We start from the raw sequence: 14,048 nt of genomic DNA, 5'->3' as shown, positions 1-14,048 counted from the left end.
ATTACGGTTCACTCTTGGTGTTGTCCATTCTATAGGTTTGGACAAGTGTATAATGACATGTATCCACCATAATAGTTTTATACAGAATCGTTTCACTGTCCTAAAAATCCCCTGTGCCCCACCCATTCATCCCTCTCTCCTCCCACCCCCTGAGAAACACAGATCTTTTTACTGTCTCTACAGTTTTGCCTTTTCCAGAATGTCATAGAGTTGGAATCATACAGTAGCCTTTTCAGATTGGCTTCTTTCACTTAGAAATATGCATTTAAGTTTCCTCCATGTCTTTTCATGGCTTGAAAACTCATTTCTGGTCATTTCTATTATATTCTTATTTTGTCCTTACCTTGTAAAAATTTAATTCGCAACTATTCTGTAAGCTCTGATATATATGATATAGCAGGGGAAATGCTATTGAAAACCACTACTGTGGCCACTTTCACATATTAGGACATAAGTTATCTTACAGTGAAGAAACGTATCACGTGACCCTTGATGAGACTCTGGGTGACAAAGGCAAGCTCTGGGCATGGCCTGGGAGGTTAAGGGGAAAATGGGAAATGAGATCAGTTCTGCTTTGTAGGAAAGTGACTGGAACTCAGGGGTTGGAGGAAGCAGTTAGTTGGCCTGATGGCAGCTCCTGGGGAGGAGCAAGCCCACGAAGAAAGTGACAAGCCAGGGCCTTAAGGAAACATGGCGTGTGATTTCGATAAGGGGCAGGGCGTTTTGTCTGTACTCTGCTGTGCTCCAGTTCCTCTGCGTTAGACCAATTTTCAAGTCCAGGTGGGCTGCGTATGCAGCCTAAGGCACAAAGGAGAAGGGAACTGAGTCCCCATGTGGCAGCGGGTGACATGGGCAGGGAAAGGGAAGTCACCCCCAGGCCCTGACAACCCTGCACGGGGGTGGTGGGCTGAGCCAGGAGACCACTAGTCCTCAGGGGCAGTCTTGGGAAATCTTGAGGAGGGCCTGGGTCTCACGGAAGGGGAGATGGACTGCTGATTAGTCTGGATCACAAGCAGAGGATGAGCCCAGAAGGCTGGACCCCTCAGAGTCCTGCTTGTGTTACGGTTATAGCCATGAAATGTCTACCAGGCGGAAACAGCACGATGCTCTATTTGGCCTTTCTGGATCACTCTGCTGTGATGGTGGTTATCTGAGGGGAGAAAGGAATTTGGGAGTGTTCCCTGCCAGATAGTTTGGGGATCCAATATACTAGGCAAAAATCCTAATAAAAGGAATATGTACGATAAGTCCCTTACATACGAACCTTCAAGTTGCGAACTTTCAAAGATGCAAACGTGCATTCACATGTCCAGTCACGTTAGTTCACGTGTCTGCCATACATTGTCATGTGTGTGCATCCTCTACGAGTGGTTGTGCTTTTTTGTACTTTACAGTACTGTATAGAGTACAGTAATACAGTATCTTTATTTCTTGCCTGTTCACTCGATGCCAGCCCGTGTGCCTGCTGTGGTACTGCACTACTGTACTTCTCAAGGTGCTGTACTGTAAGGTTAAAAATGTTTTCTTTATTTTTTTGTGTTTGTTTTTTATGTATTATTTGTGTGAAAAGTATTATAAAGCTATTACAGTACAGTACTATATAGCCTAATCTGTTAGTTGGATACCTAGGCTAACTTTGTTGGACTTGTGAACAAATTGGACTTACAAACGTGTTCTCGGAACGGAACTCGTTTGTAAGTAGGGGACTTACCGTACTGGGTATCCTATGGGTACCATATACAGTAGTTCCGCCTCCCCCCCACCATCACCGCTTATCCATGGTTTCACTTTCTGAGGTTTCAGTTACCTGCAGCCAATTGTAGTCCAAAAATATTAAATGGAAGATTCCAGAAATAAACAGTTCATAAGTTTTTGTAAGTTTTAAATTGTGCACCCTTCTGAGTAGCATGATGAAATCTCAAGCCATCTGTTTCTGTCCTGCCCAGACCGTGAATCGTCCCTTTGTCCAGCGTATCCTCTCCTTAGTCACTCAGTAGCCGTCTCAGCTATCAGATTGACTTCCGCAGTATCGCAGTGCTTGTGTTTTAAGTCACCCTTATTTTACTGAATAATGGCCCAAAGCCCAAGAGTAGTGATGCTGGTAATTTGGGTATGCCAAAGAGAAGCCGTAAGTGCTTCCTTTAAGTGAAAAGTGCAAGTTCTTGACTTAATAAGGAAGGAAAAAAAAAACCATATGCTGAGGGTGCTAAGACATTTAGTAAGAATGAATCTTCTATCCATGAAACTGTGAAAAATGAAAAATAAATTTGTGCTACTTTTGCTGTTGCATCTCAAACTGCAGAAGTTGCGGCCACGGTGGTTGATCAGTGCTTAGTTAAGATGGCAAAGGCATTAAATTTGTACAGTAAGATATTTTGAGAGAGAAAGAGAGACCACATTCACATAACTTTTATTACAGTATATTGTTAAAACTGTTCTATTTTATTACTAGTTATTGCTAACCTCTTACTGTGCCTAATTTATAAATTAAACTTTATCATAGTTTTATATGTATTGGAAAAAACGTAGTATATATGGGGTTCGGTACTATCTGTGGTATCAGGCATCCACTGGGGATCTTAGAATGTATCCCCCATGGATAAGGGGGAACTACTGTATTCCTTTTTTTTGAAATAGCCAAAATAGGAACCTAAGTGCTCTGACACTGTTTCAGACTAAACTTATTATAGCCATGATACACAGAGAACTTTGGGTCCTCAATCACCCCTGTGTCTGTGCACCAGTGGACTGAAGGTCCCTTTCTGAGGTGGATCTGGCCCTGCTCCCCTGTTTGCCCTCCCTTTTCTGAGCACCTTCAGTTCAAGCCCTTGAACAAGTCTGTTGGCCCTGTCCCATCTTGGCTGAGGGGGAAAGCACACCACTCCACATAACTGGCCCCGCAGAACATCCGCCTCTCAGAAACTCATCAGGATTTAGACCTTTTCTTGAATTCACTGCTGCTTAAGATTTGACAAGGACCATCCCGCGGAGGTTGAGTCCAACCAGTTTTCCAGAGTGACAGAGGGGCAGTGGCACGGGCTCCAAGGCCTGGGTGTGAAGCCTGGCTACAAATCATGAGCTCAGTGACCTGAGCAGTTTTCATAACCTGTTTTCTGGGCTTCAGTTTACTCAACTGCAACATGGGATGATCCTATTGTCAATCCCATGGTTCATCCCTTTTTGCAGTTGTTGTAAGACTTACATGAGGGCCGAGGGCTCAGCACTCTCACTGGCCCTGGAAATGCTCAGTAAGCATTAGCTATTATCGCCCCTGGTTAAGTCACAACAGCCCAGAGCGCCTTGTCTGGATTCTATTACGCTGGCTCTCAGTGGAACGCTTTCTATTGGATTATGCTGTGCCTTGTTTCCATTAGCCTCTATTAAGGGACAGCCATTGGCACTTGTCACTAGGCTTACTCTAACGTTGTTGAAGACACCGTTTATAACATTGCAGTATCCTCCTTACAAGGACTCAAGAGAGATCTTTCCATCTAAGCCTGGGGAGGTGGCTCTCCAGATGGAGAACAGTTTCCCTCTTATGAGTGCCGCAAATGATTTAACAACTGGGTGTCTGTCCTCCCACTGGTCCTGAAAAAACGAGTATGACTTCGTGATGGGTATTTTTGTACGGGTCTCACATCTGGCTTCATTTTATGACCCTGCCCCTTTGTTTTCCTTATGCTGCATCATTCTCTGCCTGGTAATAATAATGACAATCCACGGAGCACCTCCTATGGGCCAGCCTTATGCTAGGAGCTTTAGGTGAACTGTCGTCATTGTTTGCCCAGTTCACTAGGAAGGCATCATTCCTAATTTAAAGATTAAAAACCTGGACAGATGATGGGTCTGTCCAGGTCCCTGGGGAGGGGAGTTAGGAGAGCGGGAATCCCAGACTCACTGTCACACAAGCCTAACTGATGCTCTTCCCCAACACGTGAGGCATTTCTGTATACTGTCATAAATCCTTTCGGAAACAAGGCATGGTATAAATCAATCAGTCAATTACATTTAAAATGATGTCTTCCCCTGCCAGTTCCCTTATTTAACTGGTGGGACTTTGACTATGGTGTCTGTTGCTTCGAAGCCCCCTCAAGAGTTCCAGGACACCGTGATCAGCTTGCCCTCGGGTGAAATAAAAAAGAGATCAGGAAGCAGCAAAAGCACACTTGAATTCTGCTCCTTGTGCCAGAGACATAATTTGTTGACCACAGGGGCTGCCTCCCTTGCTCCCCTTCAGGCCTCAGAAGCAACACCAGGACTGATGGGGTGTGCATTCTGCGCCATGCTGCTAGTTGTTCCAGATTAGTTACATGATCGCATGTGGTCCTCAGTTACTCCCCGTGTGAAGTGCGGGTTCGGGAGATGTTCCCACATGTCCCTGGATGAGGTAGCATGACATGGCTGATAAGACCCAGGCTCTGGAGTCTCCTGCCTGCTTTTGAATTCAGGGCTACTTCCTCTCACTGTGCCTCAGTTTCCTTATCTGTAAAGTGGGTATGATAATACTACTAAAACCGCCGCCTGGGGAGGTACTGTAGGATACTAGTTAAGAATACAGAACCCAACGATCTTAGTTTGAATTCAGACTCTGACACTATCTGAATGACACAGAGCAAGTTACTGAACCTTCCTGAGCCCTTCTTCATCTGTAAAGTGAGGATGCTGGTAGTTATTACTTGAGGGAAGTACTGGGGAATAACAGTACTTAAATATTATAAACTAATATTTATAAACTAATTTAAAGTATGCTTGGTATATAGTTAGCACCATATTAACTGTTGGCTGTTACTATACATGTAAAATGCTTAGAGTGGCTGGCAGTTGATGTTAACTAGTATCCCCTCCCTGATTATTAAGACTCAATGGTAAGTGGCACTCTGGGAAACTGTGGTCTCCTCCAGGATGTGCAAGGGGCAGCTCTTTGTATCGGAAGCTGCATGCAAATCCTCCCAGCGCCTCCAGCCTTGCCGAAGCAAGGAGGGAAGGCTGGAAGGAGGGAGGAGGGTGAGGACAAATTGTCTTAGATGCAGCTGGACGTGGCTTTCTCAGCTCAAGACAGAGAGCCTCACCTTTGAATCTCCAAACTAAATAAATCCACAAGCTTAACTCTGAGCAGTACCCAGAAAAATGAGCTCCGAGACCTAAGGACTGAGGATGTGTTTCTGATGTAAAATCACATGAACAAATAGAGACTATTCTTCTTCCTTTTCCGAGTGACTCAGCCCGGGAACAAGAGGTCGTCGACACCTGTTCAGCAGAGGTGAGGCTGTGGCCCGGGAAGCCCACACCAGCCTTTCTTCCCCCAAACCCTCTCAGTGCCTCATCTCCTCTAGGCCCTCCTGCGTCATCTCTTTTTTTTTTTTTGCGGTACGCGGGCCTCTCACTGTTGTGGCCTCTCCCGTTGCGGAGCATAGGCTCCGGGCGCACAGGCTCAGCAGCCATGGCTCACGGGCCCAGCCGCTCCGTGGCATGTGGATCTTCCCAGACCGGGGCACGAACCCATGTCCCCTGCATCGGCAGGCGGACTCTCAACCACTGCGCCACCAGGGAAGCCCACATCATCTTCTCTTACTGTTACACCTCCAGGCACAGAAAGTTACCCTGGCAAATTAGAAATGAGGTCAGAAATAGACATGGGGCATTTATTGAGAAGAATTTCTTTTTTTTCTTTTAATTGGAGTATAATTGCTTTACAATGTTGTGTTAGTTTCTGCTGTGCAATGAAGTGAATCACCTGTATGTATACATATATCCCCTCCCTCTTGGACTTCCCTCCCACCCCCACCCCCATCCCACCCATCTAGGTCATCACAGAGCACCGAGCTGAGCTCCCTGTGCTCTACAGCAGCTTCCCACTAGCTATCTGTTTTACACATGGTAGTGTATATATGTCAATCTTAATCTCCCAGTTCATCCCACGCTCCCCTTCCCCCCCTCCCCACCATGTTCACACGTCCGTTCTCTACGTCTGCGTCTCAATTCCTGCCCTGCAAATAGGTTCATCTGTACCACAGAAACAGATGCTGGGGTAGAACAAGAAGAGGATTCTAAGGCTTCAGGTAAAGAAACAAGCATGTGGGCTTCCCTGGTGGCGCAGTGGTTGAGAGTCCGCCTGCCAGTGCAGGGGACGCGGGTTCATGCCCTGGTCCACGAAGATCCCACGTGCTGCGAAGCGGCTGGGCCCGTGAGCCATGGCCGCTGAGCCTGCGCGTCTGGAGCCTGTGCTCGGCGGCGGGAGGGGCCACGGCACTGAGAGGCCCGCGTACCGCAAAAAAAAACAAAAGAAACAAGCATGATAGAAACACAAGTAGGGGAATAGGATCCGAGAATCAGGAAGTATGAGCATCTTTATTATTTAGCCTTTATTAAATGCTCGCTGTGTGCCAAGCATACATGCACCATCGCATCTGATCTTTGGAGAAAGGTAGATAGTGTGATCCTAACCACTTTACAGATGGGGAAACTGAGGTTTAGAGAGGCTTGGAGATTTGCCTGCTGATTACTGTGCTCAGTGTCAATCAGGGAAGATTGGAGAAGATTCAGAAAAGATCCATAAGATAAAGAAGGGATCTAAAATCCACAGCTTTTACCAAAGTTTAAAGGTCCTAGAATTGTTTAGCATAGTGAAAAGAGGACTGTCGGGGAGTATAGAGGGAGGAAAACTTTGTACCAACGTCCACTGCCCCTTCCCTTTTCCTGATGGGTGCCTGGGTGTCACAGGGATGTGGCTGGGGGAACCAGCCCCACCCTCAATCCAGGAGTGGCTGTCACATGCTCAAGCCAGTCAGGACTGATCATCTCTCCCACACACACTCTCCTACACTGAGTGGTGCAGGGGTGGGTTCAAGACCCAATTTAAGCCAATGAGACATGAGGTGTTCTTTCTGGGATCTTCCAAGAAAGAAACATCTGTTGTCTTCTGTGGAAGCTCCCCCAAAAGACATTGTGTGTCCTCTGGGCCTGAATAAGGAAGTGTGTGGCCCTCAGTGGCAACCGCTGGTTGCCTTCAAATACTCTTTCTCCCTTTCTTCTTGAAATAAGAATGATTCAGTTTCCAGCTGGGCATATTCAAGTCCAACATGGTTCTGTTTCCCAGTGTCCTCTGCAACCGCCCTATGTGACTAAGTTCCAGTTAATGAGATGGAAGAAAAAGGGCTGTGTGGTACTTCCAATGAATCTCCTTACAAGAAAAGAGGCAAGCCTTTCTCATGTTCCTTCCTTTTGCCTAGAATGCAGATGTAATGGTTGGAGCTCCAGCAGTTCTTTTGGACCTTGAGGTGACCTTGAGAAAGGGAACCATGCCCTAAGATGTGGAGCATCCAGTTAGACATCAGGGCCCATGATATGATGGAGCCACCATACCAGCCCTAGACTCCCTATCTCTAGATTTCTCTTATATTGGGGAGAAATATACTTTTATCTTGTTATAGCCAATATAACAGTAGTTTTTCCATCACATAGAGTAAATCGATGCTAACAGATGGACCCAGACTTGTGCTGACATCCATCTTGCAACCACAAAGGCAGACTTGGAATAAAACTGATGCCATGGGTAGCAGAGAAGAAATAAAAAGAAACTGGATCTTTCAATACATCGTGGAGCTGCTGGGTCAAGCTTTTCCTGAAGCTAATTTTGTCATAGGACATTACAGTTCTATGAATCAATAAATTCACTTTTTTTTTAAAGCTAGAGTTGGGGGGTTTGCAACTTGTAACTGAAAGCATCCTAGTGGATACATGCTTAATAATACTCTTTAGGAGAACACATTAGCACAGTATTTCATTTCCAAGGAAAACAGTATAAGCAGAAGTGTATTTAAAGTGCGTCTGGTCTTTCCTTACAGTAGAATCATCAAACACATGAATAAGGCCGGAATGATTTTTTGAGTCACATAACATTTACTGAATCCCTACTATAGGCCAGGTATTTGATGTAAATTATCTTTCATCCCTACAGCAGTACTGAATGCAGAAATTATTATTCCAGTTTTATAAATGAAGAAATCAAGGCCCAGAGGTTTAAGTTAGTTGCCCAAGGTCATATAACTAATAAGGACCTGGCTAGGACTGGAACCCAGGATTACAGAGGTCTCACACCCATGCCCTTTGCACTGCACAGATCCCTGGCCACAGATCCCTTCTAGACCTAATGCTCTGCATCTCCTGTTTTTCAGTCTTTGCCTTTGGGAACCTCACAGCAAGGGCCATTTTGAAGAACATTTGTATCAGTCTCACTAAGAAGAGGGGCCTGCAGTTGGGTGACCCAGCATATCTTCCTGGTCAAAGATACACTGGTCCCCTCTCTTTCTGGCCCCGTCTTGCCCTCTGTCACTCTCTGGCGCTCTCTGAGGAATGCACACTTGGCCATGTGGACTATTTCTTTTTCTTTGGGTCTGGACAGAGGGTTGAGAGCACCCATCCTAGATATTGGATCCGGCTCATTGTCTGTCTTAACAAATTATACTGTCTCACTAGTGTGCTTCCATTGCTTGGCTCAGTGTCTGAATTTCCTTTTCATTTAAGATTTAGAGTTGGGACATTATGCTCCAAAATGACCTTGGTACCAGCTGATTAGCACTGATGTAGTGCATCCAGACTGAACGTATCTGATATCCAATTCACACTGGGTCTTCAGGCCCAGTTTTTTGCCTATGAATGGACACACTGAAGAGTTTTATTTATTTATTTATTTTATTTTTTGTTCGCACCATATGGCTTGCAGGATCTTAGTTTCCCGACCAGGAACTGAACCTGGGCCCATGGCAGTGAAAGCACACAGTCCTAACCACTGGACCGCCAGGGAATTCCTGAGTTTTGTTTAGTTTTAAGCATGTTTGCTTAAGTTAAAGCATACTATGTTCATTTGCTGATACTATGTAATTAAGTATAAGCAAATGCTGGCTCCAAGTGTGAAATCACATGAGGTGCACTACCTGTGAATCTGTGCTAGTGAGAAATGATCCCCTTCTGTGAAATACTTTAAAATATTTCAAAGTAAAAAGAGGCAGATAAATACAATAAAATTTCTTTCCCTTAGCCAAACTGCCATATTTTTTCTTTGAATAAGTCACTTCATAATCACCAAATGAGGTAGTATCAGTGAAAGTGGCAATGTAAAAGAATATACAAGTATCAGTCACTAACATTTCTTTGAATACTAATGATACTGTGTCTTCCCAAACAAGTCAGAGTCTCAAGTTTCTCTATACCTAAACCGGTGGAATAGGATTTATGGTGGAACTCTCACCACATAAAACAATATCCAAGCAAATTCCCAAATATACCAATTCTCTAGAGTGTTTACCACTCCCATGATCCACTTAAGAGCTTCACTAGTAACCAATAAAAGAAGCAACGGGCACCTTTCTGCCTCCAGGAAATAGGTATTTCCCGATGAGCAACTTAAAAGTAAGAAATTCTGTCTTAACTATGTTTTATATGCCCATATAACATGTAGCAGAGCACTGTTAAAATAGTATATGCTCAAGAGAATGAGACAACAAGCCGCAGACTGGGAAAAAAGATTTGCAAAAGACACACCTGATAAAGGACTGCTATCCAAAACAAGGAACTTCTAAAACTCAACAATAAGAAATCAAACAACCCAATTAAAAAATGGGCAAAAGATATAAACAGACATCTCTCCAAAGAAGATATACAGATGGCAGATAAGCGTATGAGAAGATTCTCAACTTCTTATGTCATTAGGGAATTGCAAAGTAAAACAGTGAGATACTCGGATATACCTATTAGAATGGCCAAAATCCAGAACGCTGACATCACCAAGTGTTGGCCAGAATATGAAGCGCTGTTCTGCATCCCCCCTTTCACTCCCGGTGGGAATGCATGGGTACAGCCACTTCAGAAGACAGCTTGGTAGTTTCTTACAAAACTAAATATACTCTTACCGTATGACCCAGCAGTCGTGCTCCTTGGTATTTACCCAAATGAATTGAAAACTTATTTCCACACAGAAACCTACACATGGATGTTTATAGCAGCTTTATTCATAATTGCCAAAATTTGGAAGCAACCAAGATGTCCTTCAGTAGGTGAATGGATAAACAAATTGTGGTACATCCAGTCAATGGAATATTATTCAGCGCTAAAAAGAAATGAGTTATCAAGACACAAAAAGACATGGAGAAACCTTAAATGTATATTACTAAGTGAAAGAAGCCAATCTGAGAAGGCTCTGCACTGCATGATTCCAACATTCTGGAAAAGGCAAAACTACAGAGACAGTGAAGAGATCTCTGGTTGCCAGGGGTCAGAGGGTGAGAGGGATGAATGTGCAGACCACAGAAGATTTTTTGGTCAGTGAAACTACTTTGTATGATACTGTAACGGTGGATACCTGCCATTATACATTTGTCCAGACCCACTGAATGGACAACACCAAGAGTGAACCATAATGCAAAGTGTGGACCTCAGGTAATAGTGGCGTCAGGGTAGGTTCATCGATTGTTACACATGTACCACTCTGGTAGAGGATGCTGATAGTGGGGCAGGCTGTGCATATATGGGGGCAGGAGGTATGTGGGAATTTCTACTATATTTTGCTATGAACCTAAAACTACTTTAAAAAAAATAAAGTCAGTTTCACCAGGTAATGGAAAAGTCTCAACCAAAGCCAACTCTAACTAGAGACGCTACCGTATGCCTCCATTATCCTGGAGGGTGGGAGCAGAGGCTCTGCTTTCTGAAATGCAGAAAGTAATGCATTTCCACGGGACACAGCCATGGAAATAGACTACAAAAGCTTCTGTAACCCTGGAAACAAAGCCAGATATATCATTTCAGTCTAAAGGGCAGATTCTAAATAGCCCCAATGCTATCAAACGCCATTGTTAATGCTGCACATGGAATTTTCACACCACACACACCATTCGTGGGAGGTGTGGCAGGAAAGTCCATAGGAAAAGATCAGTACCTCAGGTCTGAAATTAAGTAAGTGTGGGAGAACGTTTGATGCAAATTATTTCTCTTCTAAAGCTTAGAAAGGTATTTTCTTGCCAGTCAGAAAGGCCCTTTACAACTACTGTCAGCTAAAAGACTAAAAGAAAACAACCCCACAGGGAAAATAATTTTCCTGTGCCTCAAGAGTTCTGAGGAAGTTCGTGAACATCACTATGAAGGTGAACTCAAATAGCTTTCACACCACACTGTGCACTGAAGTTTGGAGGTTCATATTAAAAAGAAAATAAGCAGATCGTCTAGCACACACCCCCCTCCCCATTTAGAAGCTCTACCAAGACCCAGACTTACAATTTGAAAGGACCTTGAAAGGCATTTAGTCTAACCTGTTACCCAGTGCAGGAATCTCTCCTAAAACCTAAACCGTCTTGCCACCTCTGCTTAGAGAGAGAATTTGCTGTTCTCTAAAACTCCCCATTCCACTGGTAGGGCATTTTTGCTTGTCGTTAGCAAAACCTGTCTCCATCTAACTCCCAGTCACTGGGCTGTGCTCTCCCTCTAGAATCAGAGAATAAGGATAGCCCTCTTCCTGGCTCTAGCCCTTGCCAGCTGGGTGACCTTCAGCAAGTCACTCAATTCCTCTGTGCTTCATCCGTTGAAAGGGAGATGATAAGAGCACCTACCTCCTAGGGTGGAAATAAGGCTGAAATATTAGCACAATGCCTGGCTTATGAGCAGCATTCCATAATTATAAGCTATTATAATGAGCTGTTGTACACAACAACCCCTCCAATCGCTATGAAACGGCGATTCCATCATCGGGCTTGCAAGGAATAGAGACATTTCAGATGACCTTAGTCAGTAATTGACAACCTTTCTGTCTATTGCTAGATGTGGGGGCTACACGTTTCAAGGGGTTTAAATGCCATCCAGCCATCCTGGGATTCACCTGGTCCCCTTCTGCATCACCACTATTTGGGTGTGACCCTACTTCCCCTATAGACCAAGTTCTGATGTGTTCTCATTTCTTTGGCACCAGCTTGCCAGGGGGTTCCACCTTTGACCCCTTACCTCTGACCTGCAGCAGGCTGGACTCTGGCTGTGCACCACCTCACGGTGGTGCTCAGTTTAGCAATCTTGCTTTCTGGCATTGCCTAACAACAGAGATGCTTTTTAAAAAAGTCTTACACGTTGCCAAAATTTGGCAAAACACTCAGGAAGAGTTTGAGGCCATGCAGTAAACCAAAATGTATCAATCGAGAAGCACTGTCTTAAGTCACAGGATTTAGTTGGGCACCACCCTAGGAGATAGAGGAGTCCAGGAGCTCCACCATGGAGCCAGGCCTCACAGAGACTAGAGCTCAGTCCAGGAACTAGGAGGCTGCTTAGGATACAACATGGCTCTAACAACTGGGTTATAACAGTAAATAAAATTGCCATCTGTTGAGCTCTTAATATGGGCCAGGCACTATGCCAAGCATTTTACAAGTGTTAGCTATCTTTTTTTAAAATCTGTTTAAATTGTGGAATAAAATACTCTTCGATTAAAGTGTTCAAAACAAATGTACAGCATAATGAACAATCACAAAGCAAACACTTGTATAACTACCTCCTCAGTGAAGAAATTGAATACCTTCAAGCACTGCAGAATACCCCTCCTCCGGGTATCCCCTTCTGGTCCCTGAGCCCTCCCCTCCCCCAAAAGCAACCACTATTCTGACTTTTGTGGTAATCACTTTGTTACTTTTCTTTGTAGTTTGCTCAAAAATATATGCTATATAATACAAACTCCATTATATAGTTTATAGTTTAGTTTTGCCTATTTTTAAATTGTAAAGTAGAATCATATACCATGTATTATTTCTTTGGTTCAACATTGTGTTTATAAGATTCATTCATGCTGTTCTCTATGACATAGTTCATTCATTTTCAGTGCTGTATAGTATTCCACTTGTGACTGTATCACAAAATAACTTATTCGTTCTACAATTGATGGATATTTGTGTTGGTTCTAGCATGAGACCATGAACAAAGTTATGGATATGCTTGAGTATATGTTCTAGTGTACATGAGGAGTTCCTCTTAGATATGTATCTCCAAGAACAGAATTGCTGGGTTGTGGGATGTACATGTTTTCAGTTTTATTAGAATGCCGAAGTGTTTCCCAAATAGTGATACTAATCTACATCTCCACCAGCAACGTATGGATTTCGTGTTCCACAACCTCACCAATACTTGGCATTACCAGATTTTTCAAATTTTGCCAATCTGATGTGTGTGTATAGTGTTTAATTGTAGTTTTAATGCCTGTTTTTTTAACTTTAAATACACTGACTCATACTTCGTACATTCATCTCTGTCTTGATACTTTAGCTCAATATTGCATTTATATGATTCATCTCTTGTTGCATGCAGAATCTCACTGTATTTCCCTTATTATTATTGAGGTTGATAATATTTTCATGTATTTTTAAGCCACGTTAATATCCTCTTTGGGTAAGAACTTGTTCAAACCTTTTGCTTGTTTTTCTTTTGGGTTGGCTGTCTTTTTCTTATTGGTTTGTAGATTTTTTTTCAACTTTCAGTTCTGAATAATGGTTCTCCAGTGGTTTTGTGCTGCAGAAATCTCCCATTCTCACGTGTATCTGTTGAATCCTCACAACAAGCCCAATAAATAAATACTGTGCTGTCTATTTTATAGTTGAGGGAAGAGAGCAGAGCCTTAGAGAAGTTTAGTGACTTGTTCAAGGTCACCCAGCTAATCAGCATCAGAGCTGGGAAATCAAACCTCGATCTGCTCAAGTGGAAAGCTGGCCCTTAACCACCGGGCTGAGTTCAGGGTCGAGGGCCATCAGCCCCTCTCTACTGCTCTATGGGTCTTCAGCCACTTCTCCACTGGCTTTTCTCTTCTCTCCTCCTTCCTTCCTCATGACATTGGCTTACTCATGACTTTCCCTTCCTGCCTTTTTTGCATGACCATTCTTCTTTCCCCGAGTTCCAAATGTTGCCCCTCACTTGGGTTCTTCTTCAGACTCCCTGGAGGGGGTCTCATCAGCTCATTCTAGCACTGTCCCTTTCACGGGCAGGCTTCCATGCAGGCCAAATCATGGCACTCTCCCAGTCCAATTGGC

The 14,048-nt window shown here is 43.8% G+C and overlaps 1 long non-coding RNA gene across 1 annotated transcript in view; it reads left to right on the top strand.

Annotated features, from left to right (window-relative positions):
* The window catches only part of LOC149748452 (uncharacterized), a 60,739-nt gene that overhangs the window by 25,775 nt on the left and 20,916 nt on the right, over nt 1-14,048 (top strand). The gene's annotated exons all lie outside the window — the stretch shown is intronic.

The sequence above is a fragment of the Delphinapterus leucas genome, chromosome 9, assembly GCF_059928025.1.
Source record: "Delphinapterus leucas isolate spDelLeu-1000000601 "Yukka" chromosome 9, BTC_Dleu_Yukka2, whole genome shotgun sequence".
NCBI classification, from domain to species: domain Eukaryota; kingdom Metazoa; phylum Chordata; class Mammalia; order Artiodactyla; family Monodontidae; genus Delphinapterus; species Delphinapterus leucas.
The sequence above is the reverse complement of the archived record's forward strand: the minus strand, read 5'-3'. Positions and strand labels throughout refer to the sequence as shown.